The sequence below is a fragment of the Miniopterus schreibersii genome, assembly GCF_964146895.1.
Source record: "Miniopterus schreibersii genome assembly, chromosome: X".
NCBI classification, from domain to species: Eukaryota; Metazoa; Chordata; class Mammalia; order Chiroptera; family Miniopteridae; genus Miniopterus; species Miniopterus schreibersii.
In genome coordinates this window covers 6,135,793-6,159,495 of record NC_138104.1, presented here as the reverse complement: position 1 = coordinate 6,159,495, position 23,703 = coordinate 6,135,793, and the positions used below count along the sequence as shown (strand labels likewise).

Here is a 23,703-nt window from a genome sequence, read left to right as displayed (position 1 = left end):
CTTGTATCAGAGTTTTCACCAAAGGATTAAGAAGAATCATCTGGGCCTCTCCATTGGGCTGCTTGAATGTCCTCATAACATGACAGTTGGCTTCCTCCAGATGAGTGATCCAAGAGTACAACGCAGAAGCTGCAATGTCTTTTATGACCTGCACTGTAAACCAGTCCACCACCCCACAGATGCATTTGTAATCTTGTTATGAGGACCATCCATCCATTAATTCATTCAGCAAATATTTATTCAGAGCCTATTATATGCCAACAGTTTTAGGTGCTGGGAATAAATACATCAGTGAACAAACACACAAAAGTCCCTGCCTACCTGGAGCTAACATTTTAGTGAGGCAGGATAGACAATAAACAATAAACCAAATAAATAAACTATAAAATATGTTTGAAGGTGAAAATGCTATGAAAGAAATAGAGCATAGTAAGTAGAGGGGGGTCAGGAGTATAGAAGGGATGAAAGGTTAGGGTCCATGAGGCGTATGCAGGCTAACTAGCCATCTCTGACAGTGAATAAAGAAAAATTGAATTTATTTAAGGAAAAGGGGGTGGGGATAGGGATATCTAAAGGGAAGGGCTACACAGCACTGACTCAAAGGGTATTGGGTTCATGATGGCAGCAAAACTAGGGACAGTGAGACAAGGAAGAGCATAGAAGAAGCAACAGGAGAGCCTAGGCTGGGCTGCTTTAACTCACTGAGAAGTCAGAGAGAAAGGGGCCTTGGAGGCAGGTTCAGGGGGTAAGCCCGGGACCAGCTGCCACTACCCATTGCTCCCCTGGTTGCAAGTCTCATAGGGTCCCCTCCAGAGGGAAGAAGCGGGGTGGAGATGGTGCTGGTGTGCTCCCCTTGTGGGAAGTGCACCCTGGGTCCCTTTTCCTGAGCATATTTATCTCTCTCTTGCAGGTGGATATCTTAGGGGAGGTCTCAGGGGAGTGTCTCAAGAGAATATTCATCAGCTTTCCAGGTGTGCTCTTTCAGGGTTGTGGTCTCCACTGATTGGTCAGTGCCAGGGCAGGAGGTAATTAGTCAATGTAGCTGGTCCTGAGGCAGCCATGGCACCACTTGTCTGGTTTTGCTGCTTTTTTGGGCCTAAAGCTGAAATACAACTGAGGCCTAGATATTATCTTTAAGGAGGAATGCTCAGGGGTCTAAACCACATGACCAGCCATATGTGAGAGGAGGATACACAGGTTGCCCTGAGGACAAGGTTCTTGTTTTCTCAGTTTTGGCCCTTGCTAGCAATCTGGGGCTTTCTGCCCTGGTGAGTCTCTGTACCTCGCCCATCCTCCTAGCTCTGCTCATGTCTGTCAAACATGGGAAGCATGCAAAATTAAAAGGGTTGATCAAAATTGGCCTCACTAAGAAAGTGAAATTAAAGCAATAATAGAAGAGGGAGTAAGTCCTATGGATATGTGGGGGAAGAGCACGCCAGGAAGACTGAAGCATTTCTGCTACCTGCTACTCTCTAAGAACAGCTAGTAGGTCAGTATGGCTGAAACTGAGTGAGGGAATGCAAGAGTAGTAAGAGACACAGTGCTTATGTAGCAGAGGGTCAGATCACATAGGTCTTTGTAGACCAAAGATTTTGCCTTCATCCAGGAGAAAAAATAATTTCCCTTTATGTTTCTAAGTTCTTGTCTGAGAATCCCCTGTAATAAAAGACAGATTAACATGAGAAAAACATTTAATAACATGTATTTCTCCTATATACATGGGAGAGACACAGGAAAACTGAAAAATTCCCCAAAATGATTCAAGCTATTACCTTAAATACCATCTCCAGCTAAAGATAGAAGAAGATTGGGAGAGGGGAGATAGTTATGGAAGATTATCAGAAAAATCACAGTAAACAGAACATGGTTCTTATGCAGACCAAAATCCCAGCCTTCTACAGTAATGACAGTTTCCAGAGATTTGGTAATCCTCTTCTAGCTACGGAGAGGGAGAGAGCCTTACAAATGGAGATTTCCCTTCTAAATGTAAATGTAAATGTCTCTAACAAAAGGGTAATTTATACTGAAGTTTCAGAGTTTTCATGTGTCTGCTCTTTCTTAAAAACCATCAGCTCAAAATAATCCTTATGCCAAAGAGATTTATTTCAGGGTGGCAAGTTCTGCTCCCTTTCATCTTTTACTGTGATTGAAATCAGGAGCGACGGGAGGACCTTGAGCAGAGCAATGACTATCTGTCTTACCTCATAACAGGATCACATTGGCTATTATGTCCAGGATACACTGTAAGCAGCAAGGGTGAAAGCAGAGAAACCAACCAAAAGAGGATTGTAATAGTGCCTTGAATTAAGGGGATACTGTAGAGGTGGTGAGAAGTTGCCGGACTCTGGACATATTTTGAAGACAGAGTCAAAAGAAATTCTGGACACAAAATCCAGATGACATGAATGAAAAAATTGATTCATTTGACCATAAAAGCATTTCTTCATTCTCACACTGCTTTGATAGCTCATTTTTTTCAAGTGGATCTTTAAATATTAGAGTTTTTTCTGTCTTGTTGCTAGACTCTCTTGCGTTTTCATTCTATTCTCAGCCCTAGGTAAATCTTATCCATTCCCAGGGTGTCTGCTACCATAAATATCCCTATGACTCCTAGGTCAAATCTCTCCCTTGTACTCCTCAATATGATTATCACACTTCTGTCTGACATTACCACTTGGCTGACTCAAATACATTAACTCATTGCCTTGTCAGATATTTATTGGGTACCTATTATGTGTTAGCCATATGGTAGGAACTGGAATATAATGGTTGAATAAAATGGACTTGGTCCCTGCTCTCATGAAACTGACATTCTGGTGGGAGGCTGTTTTTTCACTATTTTAAAAATAGTGAAAACCGCTATGAAGAAAACAAGTTGTAATAGAGAATAACAAAAAAAGGATGTTTGTGCAATTAGAGGAAACCTACTTACAGTAGTCAAGGAAGAGGTCTCTGAGATAGTGATATGGAAGCTAAGAGTTAAGAATGCTAAGTAGCCTGGCTGGTGTGGCTCAGTGGTTGAGCATTAGCCTAGTATCCAGGAGATTGTGGTTTGATTCCCAGTCAGGGCACATGCCTGGGTTGTGGGCTCGATCCCCAGTGGGGGCGTGCAGGAGGCAGTTGATCAATGACTCTCTCATCATTGATATTTCTCTCTCTCTCCCTCTCCCTTCCTCTCTCTGAAATCAATAAAGATATATTAAAAAAACATTCATAAGTAAAAGAAGGTGAAGAGATTAGCCAATGACATATATGTATAGCCCATGTACATAGACACCAGTGTGGTGAAGGCCAGGGGAGGAGGGGTGGGACCTGGGTGGAGGTGGGCAAAGGTGGGGGAATGGGGGAACATCTGTAATGGTGTCAACAATAAAAAAGAAAAAGAAAAAAAAGAATGAGAAGTAACCACTCATGGAAAGAACTGCAGGATGGACATTCTAGATAATAGTAACAGCATGTGCAAAGGCTCTGCTGAAGAAAGAATTTGATGTATTTCAAGAATTTAAATAAAGCTACTGATGGCTGGAACATGGTGATTTAGGGAAAATAATGACAAGTGATCTAGTTGGAAGGTTAAGAAGTTGTCAGGTCATCCAAGACCTTGTAAATCATGGATAGGATTGGGGTGGGGGGGGGGGGGTTGTTATGGGAAACCACTGAAGGGCTTTAATCCAGGAGAAAAACTTGAGCTAATTTGTGTTTTTGAAAGCACTTTGGTAGCAATGTGGAGAATGAGTTATAAAGGGGAAAGCATGAAAACTGGAAAACTACTCAGGAGTTTAAGGCAGTATTCTGCATGAGACATGACATGGTTTGGACTAGGGTTGTGGAGGTGGTTGTGGAAATGGAGAAGAGTGGATAGAGCAGAAAGATAGTTAGGAAGTTGAAACAACACAGAATGACTTATGAACTGTACCCTTGTGCTAGAATGCCTAGTTTGAAGCCCAGCTCTGCAAGTTTGTAGCTACATGAATTTGGAAAAATCCAAAATTTCTCTGTACCTCAGTGTCTTAATTTACAAAATGAAGGTAATAATAGTACTTATAGGAAGTGTCAGGATTAAATGCATTAACATATACAACACAGCACATTTATAACATTTCTAGAGCATAGTAAGCATTATATTAAGTGTTAGCTATTATATTGATAATGGGTGGGCTGTGGAGAGTGAGGGAGGAATCTATGGTGATGCCAGGTTTTTGGCATGAGGTACTGGATGTCTTTTTGAGACACTAAGGAGGCAAAACCTCAGTCTTAGGTGAAACCAATAATTTACTTTCTTCACTTTTACTGGAAAAAGTCACACAATTGGGAAGAATGAGTGTATTATAGATCTAAAGTGAGACCCAGATCTCAAATGAGACTTCAATATTGCCTGGTAGTTTCACTTCATACCCTTTGGTAAATTCTGTCTCCAACCTTCTGCAATAGTTTTTTAAAAAAACTTCTCCACTCTTCTCTAACCTCGTACCCCAGTACCACCTCCCTCCTGCTCCCACACTTTCAGTACTTGACCCCAACTCTTATTTCATAGAGAAAATAGAAGCTATTAGATAGGAACTCCCTGATCGTCTGGTTACCAAGCATACATATCTACCCATCCTATCTTCCTTTCCTTCTGCTACACAGGATAGTGGTTTCCAAAATGTAGTTAGTTCCCCAGAACAGCAGAATAGGCTCTGCGTGGGAACTTGGTAAAATGGAAATTTGCAGATCCCCCACCTCCATACCTGTAGAATCACAAACTCAGATGGAGGAAAGGGTAGCAATCTGAGTTTTAACAAGCTCTCCAGGGAATTCAGATTTGCAATCAAGTTAAATGAGCACACCTTTCTTGTTGCCTTCTTTGCCCAGGGTAGTGTGTGTGAGACAGTTTTTCACAGAATTGTTAGTGACAGGGGAAAAATGGAAACAACTTAAATGACTATTAATGGAGGAAAGCAAAATAAATTATGATATACTCATAACATGTAATATCTGTAATACATCTGCTAAAATAATGAAGTACTTCATTCTATACATCACATAGTATAACATGATGCATAGAATCATTCCATATATCACATAGTATAACATGATGTGTAAAATGAAGACATACGTATTGCCAATACATGCATGACAAGGTGCTCAATAGCATGAATCATCAGGGAAATGCAAATCAAAACCACAATGAGATATCACCTCACACCTGTTAGAACGGCTATTAAATATATATAAAAAAAGAGAGAGAACAATTGCTGGTAAAGATGTGGAGAAAAGGGAACCCTTGTGCACTCTTGTTGGTGGAAATGTAAACTGGTCCAGCCACTATGGAAAACAGTACAGAGGTTCCTCATAGAACTATCATATGATCCAACAATTCTTTATCCAAAGACTACAAAAACACTAACTTGAAAAGATATTTGTGCCCCTATGCTCACTGCAGCATTACATACAATAGCCATGATAGGGAAGCAAACTAAGTGTCCATTGACAGATGAATGAATAAAGAAAATGTGAAATCTTGCCATTTGGGACAACATAAATGGACTTTGAGGGTATTATGCTAAGTGAAATAAGTCAGATGGAGAAAAACAAATACTATATGATCTCACTTATATGTAGAATCTAAAAAAAAAAAAAAAAATCCCAAAAAACAACAAGAAAAGAAATAGAGCTCATGGATTATAGAGCACAGATTGGTGGTTACCAGAGGTGGAAGGTGGGCAAAATGGATGAAGGGGGTTAAAAAGTACAAATTTCCAGCTGTTAAATAAATAAGTCCTGGGGATGTAATGTACAGCATAATGACTATAATTAATAATACTCTATTGTATACTTGAAAGTTACTAAGAGAGTAGATCTTAAAAACATTCATCACAAGAAAAAAATTTTGTAACTATGTGTGGTGTAGTGATGGATGTTAACTAGACTTATTGTGGGTATCATTTTGCCATGATTCCATGCAATTCAGGGATATATGTGTACCTCTTTGATAACAAGTCGATATTGGTGCAGAAATATGATTCTCTGTCAGAAACTCTACAGTACCAAGTGAAAAACTAAAACTCTGCACTCTCATAATATCACAGAGTATATAATTTACTAGAATAATTACTCAATTACTAGAATAATTACTCAAATAGGAAACTTAACCCTCAAAGTGTTTAAACCTGTGAAATTATTTCAGCGTCTGCTTTGCTATATGGAAGTTGTAGGTGTGGACAGAAGATCTAGAGTTAACAATTGAGTAATGGGGGAGGCAGGCAGGCCTCTAGTACAGTACAAAAGTGACAAATCAGAGGGTACAGTGGGAGCATATACAAGGGGCACTTAATCCAACTCAGTATGTGTGTGTGGGGGGTGGTATATGTATGGAATGGGGGGCTCTCTGGGAAGATCTGCTAGGAAAAAGTAACATTCACACTAAGGGCTGATATATACAAGCAAGATTTTAGCCAAGCAAAAGGTAGAAAAAGGGATGGCAGAATCAGCAGAGCATCTAGACCAAGAACAGCAATGAACAATCTGTACAGAGTCTAGAGAGAATGGCCTCTTAGTGTAAATGAAAGTAGTTCACTGGAGCAGGATCAGAGGGTGGAGTGATTGTGGGAGTGGAGCTCCTGTCCTTCCCCACTTCCCCCCACTGAAGTTTGAGGCCTAAGAGGTGCATGTGTAGATTATTTTCAATTTTTTATTTCAATATAATTTTAGATCTATAGAAGCATTCAAAAACAGTACAGAGAGATCTGGTATACCCTTTACTGAGCTTTGCTTAATATGAACATCTTATATAACCACGGTATAACGAATGATCAAACTAAGAAATCAACAATGGTACACTACTATTAACTAAACTATAGGCTTTGTTTGGATTTCACCAGTTTTCCCACTAATGTCCTTTTTCTGTGCTAGGATCCAGTCCAGGACCTCACATTGCATTGAAGTGTCCAGCTAAGGTTTTCAAAGAGATAGTTTGCATTATCTATTTGAGAGAAACATATTTAGATTTGGGGGCACTGGGGGGAAAAGTGAATGAAGGCAGGAACCCCAAGAGATAAGTTATTCTGACCCTGTTAGCACACTATGAAAGGTATGATGTGGTCTCTGAAGCTGACACACTGGCTCACCAGGACACATTAGTTCCCCTTTTGATGTTCCAACATGCTAATTTAGGAACATGGCTTAAATAGAGCCTGATTCCACTGGATCACAGTATTCTTTTGTTCCACTACTTAATTTTGGTATGTACCCATTGAAGTGACCTGAAAAGAGGACGGGAACTTAGCTCGGATACCTTTAACTCCAACTGGTTAGAAATGTGGAAAAATATTAACTATTAAAGACCTAACAGTGTCCTGGCAGGGTGGCTCAATTGATTGGAGTGTCATCCTGTACACCAAAAATGGTTGTGGGTTTGATTCCCAGTCAGGGCACGTACCTAGGTTGTGGGTTCAATCCTCAAGGCTGGGGTGTGTGTTTGGGGGGGGGGGTGAGGGGCCAACCGATCAATGTTTCTCTCACAGTGATGTTTCTCTCTCTCCCTCTCTTTCTCTCCCTTCTTCCCTCTAAAAATCTATGAAAAATGTATCCTCAGATGAGGATTCACCTGTTAGAATGGCTCCATCAACAGTCAATGAACTACAAGTGCTGGCGAGGGTGTGGAGAAAAGGACACCTAGTACACTGCTGGTGGGAATGCAGACTGGTGCAGCCACTATGGAAAGCAGTATGGAGTTTCCTCAAAAGATTAAAAATTGACCTGCCATTTGACCCAGTGATCCCACTTCTAGGAATATATCCTAAGGAACCCCAAACACCAATCACAAAGAACTTATGCACCCCTATGTTCATAGTGGCGCAATTCACAATAGCTAAGATCTGGAAACAGCCCAAGTGCCCATCAGTAGATGAGTGGATAAAAAAGCAGTGGCACATTTACACCATGGAATACTATGCAGCTGTGAAGAGGAAGGACCTTTTGGCCTTTGGCACAGCATGGAGGGAACTAGAGAGTATTATGCTAAGTGAAATAAGCCAGTCAGAGAAGGACAAGTGCTAAATGATCTCACTTATATGTGGAATATAATAAACAAAATAAACTGATGAACAAAGTGGATCCACTAACATAGAAGCTTGAAACAAACTGAGGGATCTCAGAGGGAAGGCGGGGAGGGGGGTGTGGGTGGGGAGAGATTAATCAGGGAACTTTTATGTTTATGGACATGGCCCATGGACGTGGACATTGGTGTGGGGAGGGCCTGGGGGTGGGATGGATGTGGGGTGGAGGGGGTCATTGGGGTTAAAAGGGAGACATCTGTAATGGTCTCAACAATAAAGATAAAGAGACATTAATAATAATAATAATAATAATAATAAGTAAATAAATAAATAGACCTAGTAGTTACATTGGTCTGTTTTATACTTTTCCATTGCTTTTCAGAGAGAGTGGAAGGTAGAGAGAGAAACATTGATGTGAGAAAGACATTGATTGGTTGCCTCCCACACATGCCCCAACCAGGGCTGGGGATCAAGCCTGCAACCAAGGTACGTGCCCTTGACCAGGAATCGAACCCCAGGATGCTTCAGTCAGCAGGCCGACACTCTAACCACTGAGCCAAACTGGCTAGGGCTTACTTTTTTTCTGAAACATTTATAGTTGGTGTAGTTGGAAATTTAATAGCAACATCATAAAATGAGTTTTTTTATTACCAAACATTTTTCACATCCTTTATACCATTATATTTGGTATAAAGGATGTGAAAAATATACCATTCAAATATACCATTATATATGAAAACTATATTAGATATCAGAGATCTGCTTCCTGGCCTCAACTTGCTCATCTATTAGCTGTGTGATCTTAGACAAGCGAATCAACTTCTGGCCTCTGTAACCTCACATAAAGTAACCCTCCGCCTAATGCACATGGTCACTAGGAGGATCATGTGAAATAATGGATGGGCAAAAAGATTGCAAACTCTACTGGTACATTAATAAAGGGAGTATTATCCTTGTTATCTACACTGACTCTCATCTTTTGATTGCATCTTCTTTTGATTTCTAAATGAGGTAAAATATATAAAAATGCCTACAAAGTATACATTACATAGTATTCATTTATCTTTTTTATTTATTCTGAATCATACTGTGCTCTTATTAAGTGCTCAAGAAGTTACTTTCAGTAGAGGGAGAGAGACAAGTAAGCAAATAAAATTAATAAAGTGTTCTTCACTTTTCCATCAAAATAGCCCTATTGGCACAGGAGGGAGAACCCATATCTCCCTGGAGTTTGGGGCATAGCCTATATTAAGAAATTAATTTCTTTGAATTTTACCTTTTAAAAGACTTACAAATTTTGCATTCCACACTACAATATAGCCCCATTTGTTTTGCTGTTGCTTTTATTACATAGCAACCAGTTAAACAAGTGGGGTTTATTTTGGAAACACAAGGGTGATTTAATATTTGAAAATCAATGTAATGCACCAACATAAATAGCCTTAAGAAGAAACAGGCAATCATATAAATTGATGCTAAAAATTGGATAAAATTCAATATCCAGTCATGATAAAAATGTCTCAGCAAACTAGGTAGGGAAGGGTCCTTTCTTTCTTTTCTTAAATTATTGACAGTATTACAGATGTTTCCCATTTTCTCCCTTTTTGCCCCCCTCCACCCAACCCCTACCCCACCAAGTTATTCTTAACTTGATAAAGGGCAGCTGTACAAAGTCTATAGCTAATATGGTATTTAATGGTGAAAGACTGAATGCTTTCACCGTAAGACGGAGAAAAAGGCAAGGGTGTCCACTCTCACCACTCCTATTTAACATCATATTGGAAATCCTAGCCAGCACAACAAGGGAAGAAAAAGGGAACAAAAGGCATACAAGTTAGAAAAGAAGAAATTAAACTGTCCCTATTTGCATACAATATGAGGAGGTACACAGGGTTGGCCAGAGTTGGCAGACAGGTCTCACTCAGGTACATGGGGGAGGAGAAGCCTTAGTGTTGGGCAAAGCCAGGCCTGCCTAGTGGATGATTCACACACATGCACAAAGCTGCCCTGGAACTTCTGCATCTTGTAGGGGATGGTGGGAAATCAAAAGACAAACTCCTAGGGTCACCTTGATCTCTGGGCCTAGCAGGTGGCTGGAGCTGGTGACAATCACACACTAGTTACACCAGGACAATGTCTTGTTGCTGAAAATGGAGATGTACCATTTGGTGATGCTTCATTTCTTGAGATTAACAGATAAGGCCCCGCTGGGAGTCCTAATGGAAGACCTTAGCGGCATTGTTGGAATTGTAGAGGATGGATGGTGATGAAGGCCAAAAGGATCACCAAAATGCTGACCACTGCTCTTTCCTGATTCTTATTTTCGTTGGTGTCTACAGAGGGGTGGGGCTGGCACCTTTAGGTGACCTGGGTGGTACACCTGCCCCAGGAAATGCTGACACTCCATGGTCTCCTCACTTGGTGAGAACCCTCCTGGTCCTCAGGCTGCTCAGTCCCACAGCAGTCCTGGCCTGCCCTGTCCTAGGGGAACCGCTAGATGCTTGGGCCCAGGCCTGCGAGGCTGGCAGAGCATCCTGTTTATTTTAATATATAATTTTTTTCATCCAAAAGCAGACCAGAGAGCTGTGGTAATGCAGTGGTGAAACAGAAGATATTTTTTCAAGCTGTGTTTACCTCCAACTGTGATCACTCTCATGCTTCCTAGCTCCCTTTTCCTGTTCTCCAAATCTTTATATGGATTTTCTCCAATTCTCTTGGTAAAGTTCACTCTTCTCACTCTCACAGCTCGCCTAATTCTGATTGTTTGTACATTTTCCCTTTTCATTTTTCTTACAACTTTTCCAACCTCTCTAGTCCAAGTGTTAATTCGCTAAATTTATACATGCTTCTGCTAAAGGCCACCTGGATGCCTTTGTCCTGTCTTGAAGCCCCCTCCCTCCCCCCACCAACCAGCAGAAGACTTAGACCTCTTGCAGGGCGGGAACTTGGGCAGAAAGGCACTTGGGGAGGCTCACGTCTCAGCATAACCGAATGACCTTTTGTTCTCCAAAGTTGTGAGACAAAGTAGAAACATAATAAGCTCTTCTGCTATCTTTGTCCTATGATACCAACAACACTCTCTGTAGGACAGCATGAGGAACAGAAGGTAAGGGGAACAAGGATTCTCGCAGAGGTTGCAAAATAAGATCCGTGCCACTAAGAGAAACTTTCAAAATCAGAAACTCCCTTTCTCCCCAGCTCTTTTTAAGTCTTATGCCCTTTCTCTCCTTCCCCAGACCAGCCACTGTCCAACAGAAATATAATGTGAGCCACAAAATTAATTTTAAATATTCTAGTGGCCACACTTGAAAAATAAAAAGCAACTGCTGAAATCAATTTTGATGTTTTAACTTAATAAACCCAAAATAAAAATATTATCGTTTCAACATGGAATCAATATGAAAATGGAGAGATTTTGCATTCTTTTTACTGTGCCAAGGCTTTGGAACCCGGCGTGCATTTGGCACGTACAGAACATTCATTTCAGATTGGCTGCATTTCAATCGTCTGAGAGCCACCACACTGGGCAACAAGGCTCTGGAATTTCCCCTCTTCTCGCTGCCCGCCCCGCCTTCCGTCCCCAGCAGCCAGAAATGAAGATGGCGAGGCGGGGGGGGGGGGGGGGGGGGCGGGGCTGCTATTTTGAGACTGAGAAAGGCAAATTCGGGAGAACGAGAAATCTTGTGATGTTGAGATGTTGCGACCTATCATGCAGACTCCCCTCCCGTCCCCTCCCCCCAGGTCCTCGACGTAGCGCCGAAGGCACCGCGGGGGGCACCCCCTGAGCTGCAGGAAAGTGTGGGGCTTGGGATGGCGGGCTAGGGGAGGGCCTAGCGGCGGGGCGGGGTAGAAAGCGGGCGGCGACCCGCACGCATGCGTACTATGAGTAGATACAACCCCAACCAGGCACCTAGCAACCTGGTTCGTAGCCGGTGTGTCCCTGAATCAGTGGCCTTCCCGGGAGGTCTGTTCCCACCAGTCGTTCTGGGCTCTGCCCCGTCCGCGATTCTGCCTCATCATTTCCCCTTCTCCCTTCTACTGGTTCCCTTCTCGCTCCTGGTGTGTGTCCCCGAGCGCTGAGCCGGCTCCTACAATAAGTACCGTGGTTTCCGCGTGGAAACCAACCTCTGCCCACCGCTCCCCGGGCTGAGGGGGCTGCTGGGCTGCTCCAGGGTCTTCGGGCCGCAGCCCCGCGTCATAACTCCCCCGGGTGGCCGCGGCCAACTGTGGAGGGGCGGATGAGGCTGCAGCCTGCGGGGCGAGGACAGGAGCGGAAGGAGGGAGACGCGGGGGGAAAGGTTTCAGGTAGGGGCACGGGGCGCGCCAGGGCAGACCAGGCTCGGTGGCTCTTTGACTCGGACCCGGGATGCCAGAGCCCTCTCTGTGGATGTGCCTCGGGGTCTCAAACTCTGAGCCTCGCACTTTGGAGATCCCGATCTCTCTTTTCCCTGATCCTTTCCCTCGCTCTAGGCCCCTCCCCCTTCCTGTCGGTTCGCCCAACTCCCTCTCGGCTCCTCCTCTTCTCCTTTTCTACAAGCTCCTTCCCTTTTGTCTCTGCTACTCCCCTTCCCCTCGCTCTCAGCTCCGGACTCCCTTCCCCTTTTCCCTCCAGGCTCTCCCCTCCGCTCCCCTAGGCCCTGCCCTCTTCCTGTATCTTGGGCCCTCCCTTTCCGACTTCCTTGGTTCCTTTTTTTTTTTTTCCTTCGTAAAAATGTTTATTGCTAAGAATTATATAGCTTCTTATACAGTGTATCATCCAGAGACGGACCAATGGGCAGAAAGGATAAACTGTATGGTAAATACTGAGCTACATACTAAGTACTAGCAAGGAAGGAGAAAAAGACGGAGATTTAATACATCAACAAATGTCTACTAAACCCTCAACTAGATGCCAGTCACTGTTCCAAGTGTGTAGAATACATTAGTGAACAAAGCTGACAAAGATTCTGGTCTTATGGACTTAAATTCTTGTGGGTACAATATATTTCAAAGTAAGTGAATTCTATAATATGGTAGAGGGCAATAAATGCTATAGGAAAGAGCAAAGCGAGATAATGGAGTACAGGAATGCTAGTGGGGGGCAGATCAGGGTGCCAGCGTGCTTGAGTTGCGGTGAGAGCCCTCTTCCTGGTTTACAGAGGGCCATCTTCTCTCAGTATCCTCACATAGCTGAGACCCAAGGTTCCGGGTTCGATCCCCAATCAGAATCATACAAGAATCAACCAATGAATGCATAAGTAAGTGGAACAACATATCGATGTTTCTCTCTTTTTCTCTCTCCCCTCCTCTCTCAAATCAATTAAAATACAATAAGCTTCAAATATGCACTTAAAAATATAGTTCAAATCTTTTGTACTTTGTCAGTATTGGGACTCTAGATGAGAACTGTTATCCTTAATTATCTGCCATCTTTTAAAAACTTTTGCCTATTTACCTTTATAAAACTATAACTGATATATGTTGCTATTACAAAATTTCTGATTAGATTTCATTAAGTGCAGATACAATTCTTTTGTTTTACAAAATTATACTAAGGCTATTTATATTTCTTCCCAAATTTGATAATTTTCTGCATCCCCTTCTTTTTTAAAAAAAGTAACTATGGTAAAGATGATAGCAGATGTTCAATTTTTAAAAAGCAATGTATGGAATTTTGAAAAACAACTTTGATTACCAAGTTGTGCTGTTTTAATGATTTAAAAAATTCTATCTGGAAAAAGATGAAGAACATAGTTGAGATCCAGGGATGTAAGCAAAAATGTTCTGTGAAGAGCCAGAATAGATGTCGTAATGTTCATGTACTGACTCTCATGTTTCAAACACTCTTTTTGACATAGTTTTAACAAATCTGGTATTTATTCCACAAATCAAGAGCTTGCTCTCTAACAGATTAGGGTAGAAAAAAGGGAGAGGAGGCATAATGACCCCTGATCACCAAAACTAAAAAAGACGGAAAATTTTTGCAAAGCAAGTTTAAGTTCTTTGGTAGGAGTGAGAGGGTGTGGGTAACAGGGTTGTGAACAGTCAGTTATCACCATTTAGTTTTGGGGCAAATAGCTCTTTTCACATCATTGGATACTAAAAATGTTACAGGGTCGGAGCAGGTGCAATGATTGATGTTCAAAATGACCTTGAGTCATCAGGAACGTTGACTGGTGATCACCATGTTCTATTTGAGGTAGAAAAGACTGAAGATTAAGAATGGCTGAGGTGCCTGGCCAGGCGTGGCTCAGCTGTTGAGCATCCAGGAGGTCGTGGTCAGGGCACGTGCCTGGGCTGTGGGCTCGATCCCCAGTTGGGGGCGTGCAGGCAGCAGCCGATCAATATCGACTCTCTCATCATTGATGTTTCAACCCTCTCTCTCCCTCTCCCTTCTTCTCTCTGAAATCAATAAAGATACATTAAAAAAAAGAGAAAAGAATGGCTGAGGTACCTGAAAAATTTATGTATTCGGGAACCCAGTGATGCCAGATAAATGAAATGTTATGAATTTATAGCTATACTGTGTTAAAAATTTATAACTTAGTACAGTGTTATAAATTTATAACACAGTACAGCTATAAATTTATAATTATACAGTTATAAATCGATGGGAGCAATAGACTCAATTACCTTTCAGTTATTTCATTATGTATTTTGCAAGAGCAACCTTATTTTACTTTATAGTACTAATGAATGTTTGTTTCCTTCTTGTAGTCATCAGTAGCACTATTTGTAAATAGATTGGACTCAATGGATCTGTCTTACCTCATGAATATAATATGTAAGTTATAAGTATTATAATTAGATCTGATATAATTTTGATTGTGTTACATCTTACATGATTATAATACAATATCAAAACCAAGGAGTTGACATTGGTACAATGCACAGAGCTTATTCAGATTTCACTAGTTTTGCATGCAGTCGTGTGTGTACGTGTGTGTGTGTGTGTGTGTGAATGAGAGAGAGAGAGAGAGAGAGAGAGAAAGGGAGATTCATTTCAATTTTATTACCTATGCAGATTCATGTACCCACCACCACAATCAATACACAGCATAGCTCCATCACTATAAAGCTCCCTCATGCTGTCCATTTATAGCCACTCCAGCCTTCCTCCACTCTCCTTACCCCTGACAAATACTAATTTCTTCTGTATTTCAATAATGTTATACAAATGGAATCATACAGTATGTAACCTATTTAGGATTAGCTTTTTTCACTCAACATAATTTCCTTGAGATCCATCCAGGTTGTGTGTATCAATAGTTCATTCTTTTTTAATCGCTGGGTAGTATTTAATGGTATGAATGTACCACCTTGTTTAACTATTCATCCTACCAAGGGACATTTGGATTGTTCACAGCTTTTGACTGTTATGAATACAACTGCTATGAACATTTATGTGTAGGTTTTTTGTGAAGATAGGTTTTTCTGAGATAAACACTCAAGAGTGTAATTGCTGGGTGACATGTAAGTTGCATGTTTAGATTTCTAAGAAACTGTTTCCCAGAATGGCTCTACCATTTTACATTCCCACCAGCAAAGTATAAGTGATCCAGTTTCTCTGTATCTTTGCCAGCATTTAAAAAATTTCAGTCATTCAGATAGGTGTGTCTCAGTATGGTTTTAATTAGCATTTTTCTAAGGGCTAATGATGGCAAATATCTTTTCATGTGCTTATTTGCCATTTGTATATCCTCTTCAGTGAAATGCCTCCTCTTTTGCCCATTTTCTATTTGGATTTTTTCTGTTTTTACTATCGAGTTTTCAGAATTCTTTATATATTCTAGATATGATTCCTTTGTTGTAACAGTATTTTGCAAATAGTTTCTTCCAGTCTATAGTTTGTGTTTTTATCCTCTTAACATGGCCTTTCAGAAAGCAACTTTTTATAATTTTTTTATGAGGTCCAATAATCAAGTTTTCCTTTTGTGGATTATACTTTTGGTGTCAAGCCTATGGAGACTTTGCACAGCGTTAGGTCCTGAAGATTTTCTTCCATGCATTCTTCTAAAAGTTTTATAATTTTACTTTATACGTTTAAGTGTGTGATTCATTTTTAGTTGTTTTTTGTATAAGGTGTGAGGTTTTTGCCTGTCGCTGTCTTTTTGTTGAAAAGACTATCCTTCCTTCATTGAACTGCTTTTGCACCTTTGTAAAAAAAAAATCACTTGGATGTAGTTGTGTAGGTCTGTTTCTGGGTTTTCCATTGATCCATTGGTCTCTGTATCAGGCATTAGGTTTTCCACGATTAAAGTTGCACACAGTAGCCCTGTATTTCCCTTGTCCTAACAGAAAATTACTTTTTTTTTTCCAGAAAATGCTGTCCCTTGGATTGAAGAAACAAGACAGTGTTGTTCAATTCAGCTGCCAATAAGGAATTTTTAGGTTAGTATTTGTATGATTTCAGGACATGATGTACTAAATGTGACTCTTTTCTTTGTTCATTATTTCTTGATTAATAACACTGGCACTTTACCTTGATAATCCCCCACAGCTAGACCTTGTAAACAAGAGGTTTCATGTTAAAAGTATCAAGTATTTCATTATCACTGTTTATGGTAACAGCTTTATTGAGAGATATTCACATACCAAATAATTCACCCACATAAAGTGTCAAATTCAGTGGTTTTAATATATTCACAGAGTTGTGTAACCATTACTACACTCAATTATATTATCACTCTCAAGTAAAGGGTTCTATATCAGGATGGTTTTTTGGAAGCTACAGATTTTATATATTCCACTTTAGATATTATAGAAAAAGCCAAATTCAGTGGTGAAAGCATTGTGTGTGTGTGTGTGTGTGTGTGTGTGTGTGTGTGTGCCTAGTGTAATCATTTTGAGTATGAATTGAAACTTAGAGGAAATAATGCTGAGGATGATGGTATACTGAAGTCTATAAGCAACAGTTTTATCTGTAAGATAAAATGCTTATTTTGTGACAATTGATTTATAAAATTGAGTCAAATGTCTTAATATTTTTAATTCGTCCTTAACAGTTTTCTATTAACAAGACAGAAACATGTATAAAAGTTTGTGTAATATCTTATGGTGCAGCAAATCAAGACGAAAAGTAAAAGCTGGCTTCTTTTTTTGAAGAAGGGAATGCAGCTGAATTATCAACCTCACTGATAGGTTTGACATCTGAAAGAACATGACTTAATTTTTCATTTTCTTTCAGTAGTTTTAATTAATACTTGAAATTTTAACTATTTTTGTGACTTCATTCTCATTAAAAATTTGAACTTAAATATATGTAAGATGGTGTTAGAATTACTTGATGTAAAATGTTTGTTAATACTTTCTTTTTAAAATATTTATATTTAGAATTATTGATAATGTGCCAGTAATATGATATCATGATATGGAAGATAAAAAAAGTACTGCACAGCAGGATTTCCAATATGATGTTTTATTACCAAAAGTGGCATATCAAAAGGTGCTTGTATTAGCAGTGCAAGTGCTGAGAACTTACTATAGAAATATAAGAATGTTGCTTCAGTTACAATTTGCTTTCTATTATAGTCACTTATCAAACATTAATGTGGCACCTACCATCTTCTAGGTTTTGTGCTAGGTGCTGGGGATACAAAGACAAGTGGACATGGTCTCCGTCCTCTAGAAGTTCACAGTCCTAAGTGGGGAGATAGACATGCAAACAAATCAATGCAAGAAAATGTTATCTGATAGGAGACTGAGGGGCAAGGAGAATATAATGGAGGGAATGAAAAAGTATTTGTCAGATAAATGGGTGGGTGAGCATTTCTAGTAGGGAAATTAGTGTGATCAAGAGCTTGGAAGTCGGAAACAGCATGCTATTATTGGGAGACGGTGAGTAGTTGAGTCTGTGGCCTAAGGTTTGTGGTTTGGGGGGTGCAGCTAGGAATGAAGCTAAAAAGGGGGGCAGGCAGAAGCCAAATCATGGAGGGATGTCCTGTATGCAAGAAAAATAGCACTGAATGCCTGTTATGTGCCAGGAGCCATGTTATATTACTTTATATTCAGTGACTCATATAATCCTTAGAATACCCTTTTGCTAAAATCTACTACTTCCATTTTACAGATGATGAAACTCAGTCTCAGAGAGGGTAAGTGATATGACTAGGGGCATATAGCTAGTAAGTCCTACCAAGAGGTAGGACTCCATCTCATATCTTTTAACTCGGAAGTCTCAATCACATTGTGTTTGAAACTTGCCTTATGGTTCATAAGCTGTCTTTACTGGGCCCAAGGGTAATAGAAGTGTCTTGGGGCTGCCATGGAGGCTAAGGAAGAGGCTGAATGGGCATATGAGAGCTCAACCTGGGCAGCACTGCTTGTAATCTGTTTTATATGTGGAGACTCGATGTGGATCAGTGATGGGGACGAAGGGGAATGGAGAGGGAAGAGTACAGGATGATGGCCAGGTTTCTGTCTTGGTTGTCTAACTGATGGTACTCTTCAAAAAAAAAAAAGATGTTCTTAATGATTTTAGACAGAGAGGAAGAGAGAGGGAGAAAGAGAAACATTGATGTGTGAGAGAAACATTGATAGGTTGCCTCTTGCAAGCACCCCAGCCGGGGACCAAACCCGCAACCTGGGCATTGTCCAGACAGGGAATCGAATTGGCCACCTTTTGGTGCACAGGACAATGCTCAACCAACTGAGCCACACAGGCCAGAGCAGCTGATGGTATTCTTAATTGTTTCTTTCCAGAAAAAAGGACAGTGCTTCTTAAATTACAGCCATTCATGCACCACGTTACCTTGGTGATGTTTGCCATATCTGAGTCACTCACCTGTATTATTATTTATCTATTTTTTTAAATTCGTAATTTAACTTTTAAATCTATTTAGAATGGAAACTATAACAACCCAGAAATTACAGGTTTAGTGTACTATTTATATTTTTTACTCATCTAAGTAAATAGGTAAAAAAGTAAAGTATCAGTTGTTTTTTATCTACCACCTGGAATCATATCTCCAGTGATACGTATTCTTCACAATGGGAAACACTGAGGTAGAGAATATGGGAGAGGAGCAACAAACAACTGCTTCATTGATAATTCTTTTAAAGTAAGGGAAGGGTGGCAGAAGAGAGGAGTTCAAGAACAGGAGGAATTTTTATTAATATAGCCTGTGTTTGATATTATATATGAAAGTGGCTTCTGTAGGACCTTATTTTTTATATATATATGTTTTTATTGATTTTAGAGAGAAAGAGAGAGGGAGAGAGAGAAACATCAATGTGAGAAGATCATTGATCAGCTGCCTCCTGCACGCCCCCTACTGGGGATCAAGCCCACAACCCCGGGCACGTGCCCTGACCGGGAATTGAACTGGTGACCTGGTACATGGGATGATGCTCAACCACTGAGCCATACTGTCCAGGCTATTTTATAGTTTTATCATCCATGTCTATATCCCTAGACACTATAGTTTAGACATGACCATTTAATGTATCTTTTTTTCAATATTTTATTATGAGTATTTTCAAACACACAGAAAAGTTGAATGAATTATGTAGTGGACACTCATATATCCAGCACCTAGATTCTAAGGTTATCATTTTTCTATATTTGATTTATCATATATCTATCCATTTGTCCATCTCTGTATCATTCATCCAGACAATGGTGCATATTCCTCTGGTCTTTACTTCCTGCAAATTGGCACATGGATCCAGTGTGTGGCTTGATCAGATTCAGGTTTGATCTCTTTGGTGAGATAAGGTAGTGGTGTGTTGTTTCATCATTAGGCATGTGATATCTCTTTGAAAAAAATAAATTTATTATTTAGAGCAGGTACAAAAAAAAAAAATTGGCAGGTACAGAGATTTCCCATGTATTCCCTGGCTCCACACATACATAGCCTCTCCCATTATCAACATCCCCCTCAGCCCAAAATGGAACATTTGTTACAGTTGATGAACCTACACTGATACATCATAATCACCCAAAGTCCATAGTTTACATTAATGTTCACTCTTAGTGTGTTCATTTAATGAATTTGGACAAATGTATAATGACATGTATCCACTATTACATGTATTCACTGTTTTTGTTGTTTTTAATCCTAACCCGAGGATATTTTTTTCATTGCTTTTCAAAGATTGGAAGGGAGAGAGAGAGACAAAGAGAAACATCGATGTGAGAGACACATTGATTGGTTGCCTCTTGCATGCGCCCAGACTGGGGCTGGGGATCAAGCCTGCAACTGAGGTACATCCCTTTGTTGGATTCCAAAGCGGGACCCTTCAGACTGCAGGCTGATGCTCTAACCACTGAGCCAAACTGGCTAGGGCTATCCACTGTTACAGTATCTTACAGAGTAGTTTCATTGCCGTAAAATCCTTTGTGCCCCCTCCATTCATTCCCCCTTCCCAGCTGATGTCTTTTTGTATTTCTTTTTGTTAAATATGGATCCATGAATTCATTAGAGGTTGTGCACAGTGAAGATACAGGAGCATGTGGAGTGAACTCTCATCAACTAGCGCCCTCTACTGACAAAGTTTCATTCAGTGCCAACTTGTAGAGGAAAACTATTTAAAATATTTTAAGGGCCCAGAGAATTTTCGCCTAGGTCAAAAAGTACAAATTTGGAGATGCGAGGCAAAAAAGAAAAAACTGACACACTTTACATGCATGTACTGATTGATACTCTAATGAAAGAGATCCCTATGTATATCTCCAGAAACCTTTGTGCAGCTCTCTTCCCTTGGGTACTCTTGACCCCAAAAATCTAGCCCCCTTGGTCTCTCGGGACTTTGAAATTTGTTTTCTCAACTCCAGGAGACTGCAGGGCTCTGCTTGGGAACCCTTTCCCTGCACTAGAGCCTGGAAATTCTCTCTGGGAAGTAAGGTTGAGGCAATAGTAGGTAGGGCTCACCTTATTTTTCCCCTTCTCTTGGTGATTACTCTCTAAACGTTCTTTGTTGTCCAAAGTCTGAAACCGGTTGTTTCACATGTTTTACTCATTTTAAAGTAATTTAAGGTGAAAGGGTAAATCTGGTATCGTGTTATTCCATCACATATGGAAGAGGAAGTCCAACTCCCTTGCTTTCTTGTTGAATACATTTCTTGATGTAACTTTGACTATGTTCATTTTTAACTGTTCAGAATCTCTTTGTTTTAGATATCTCTTATACACAACATATTGTTGAGTCTTGCGTGGTGGTATCTTCTGAAAGATATTTTCCTCTTAATAGGTGAGTTAAGCCTATTTACATTTAGTCTCTGTTATTTTATGTTTTGTTTACTATTTTTACATTCCACATTTTATTGATTCTAAGACTCATGTTTTCCCTTAAAAAAAAAATTATGGAATCAAGATGTGTCTTCCAGTTAATGTCATGCCAAAGTTTAAAAAAGCAATTTGTTTTCTTAGCAGCACATAAAATAACAATGTTTTACAATTGGTGGCATTTTAGAATCAATGAAATACAATATTTATTTGAAAAGTCTTTATGTGGTCTGCATTTTTTGAGATGGTAATGAGTTTCTTTTTAAAAAATCATTGAAATATAGTTGGTGGTTTGCATTTTTATTGTTGTTATTTTCCTAATATTTAAGAAGTTTATATTTTTGTTACAGTCATTTCATTTATTCCTACTTATTAGTCACCCCTTTCTTTAGAGGGTGTTATGCATTTGTAAGATTATGTGTCTAGTTCTGGATCCTTGTTTTCTTTGTTTTTTGTCTTTTTTTAAATAACTGAATTTTTTATGTACAAAGAGATAACATTCTGCAGTAAGGTAGATATCTTGAATGACCCATTCATGGAAGTTCACTTAGTCCAACTTGAAGCCTATATCTTTTGCGTACTGATGGAAACACTGGCAGCACGTATTGAGGTCATATTTCTGGATCAGACCATGCAGTTTGAGCAAACGTGGCAAGAATGAGAACCCTGGCCAAATTTTCTCAGATGGCTCCAGTAGAGTTGCTGGTGACCCATGTTGCTCTCTTTGAAGGAGGGAGGCAAAAGGCTGTTTTGCTTTGTTTTTAATCCTGTTTGTAATTCCTTGAGTTTCCTGGATTGGTGCCTTTTATCACTTCTGGAATTCTCAGCCATTGTCAGATATTTCCTTCTCTCCTTTTCAGACATCAATTAAAGCTCTAGTAAATATTCTCATTTTCTCTTCTATGTCTCTTTACCTCCTTTTGGTATTTTCCACTTTTTTTTTTCTGTGATCTGTTCTTTTGGCCTCTTCTAGTCTATAAATTCTCCACTAGCTTCTTCTCTTTAACATTGGCATTGAGTTTTTAATTTCAGTAATCAACTCTCTAATATCTACAAGTTTTATTTTGTTCTTTAAAATCTGTTAGGTCCTTATTTTATACTTTTATATTTTATGCATATGCTTTCATGCTTATATTTTATTTATTTATTATTTATTTATTTATTTATTTTTCAAAATATTACAGATGTCCCTTTTTCTCCCCATTGACCCCTTCCACCCCGCCCCACCCTCCTCCCCAGTCCCTCTCCCCACCATTGTCCCTGTCCTTGGGTTGTGCATATAAATTCTTTGGTTAATCTCTCCCCCACCCGCCCCCCACCTTCCCACTGAGATTCATCAGTCTGATCTATGCTTCCATGTCGTTGAATCATTTCTTTTCATCAGTTAAGTTCTTTAGATTCCACATATAAGTGAGATCATGTGATGTTTGTTTTAGATATATTAGATTTCATTAATTTTAAATGTGCCTCTGATCATTCCTGTGCCTGAAATCTTTGCAGGTTTGTTTCTGATGGTTCTTGCTCATGATGCCCTTTTTCCTTGTGTGCTTTGTTATTTTGGCTACATACTCATTGTTCTTAAAAATTGTTTGTGCAGTTGCTTTGAGTCCCAGGGTCAAAGTGCTTTCTTCCAGGGAGAATTTTCAATTACTCCTGCAAGGTGGCTTTGGTAAATACCAGTCTGGGACCACCTTAAAGCAAATTCACAACTTGAACTTCCTTGGGCCACCTAGGTGGTGCAAATCTGTTAGGGCTGGCCTGTACCCATACTTTTCAAGGACAGCCCTTCCCACCACCCCTGTTCTGTTTAGCATCAAGCATCTGTTTAGCATCAAACATCTGGTTAGCATCTTCCCTATAGTCTGTTGAAGGTGTGGAGCAGGTTCACTTCTGGCTCACCTTTACCCTGAGGGTGTTGCTTTGGGAGGAATGGGTGGTCTCACCTTAATGTGCAGAGGGTCTTGTATTTTCCTTCTCACCTGGGAGGCAATAGTAGGGATCAAAGAAGTTAAATAACTTGTTTATGGTCATATATCTAGTAAATGGCTGTCTGGTTGCAAAGCACTTATTAACCTTCATCTTAGTTTGCTAGGGCTGCCTTGACAAAGTACCACAAAATGGGTAGCTTGTAACAACAGAAATTTATTGTATCACAGCTCTGGAGGCTAGAAGTCCAAGATCAAGCTGTTGGCAGTGTTGATTCCTTCTGAGGGCTTCGAGGGAAACTGTTCCATGCCTCTCTCCTAGCCTCTGGTGATGGCCAGAACATCCTTGGTGTTCTGTGCCTTATAGCAGCATCACTCCAGTCTTTGTCTCTGTCATCACATGGCATTCTCCCTGTGTGTCTCTGTCTTCACGGACTTTTCGTCTTCTTATAAAGACAGCAGTCATATTAAATTAGAGCCCACCCTACACCCTAATGGCCTCATCTTAATTTGATTTTGTCTGAAAAGATCCTA

General features: G+C 40.1%; 1 pseudogene across 1 annotated transcript; it reads right to left on the bottom strand.

Moving 5' to 3' along the window:
- Window positions 1-21,791: 21,791 nt before the first annotated feature.
- Window positions 21,792-21,958, bottom strand: LOC308551823 (small ribosomal subunit protein uS14 pseudogene; annotated as a pseudogene). The gene has a single exon. The product of its transcript is annotated as a small ribosomal subunit protein uS14 pseudogene (transcript).
- Window positions 21,959-23,703: the final 1,745 nt, after the last annotated feature.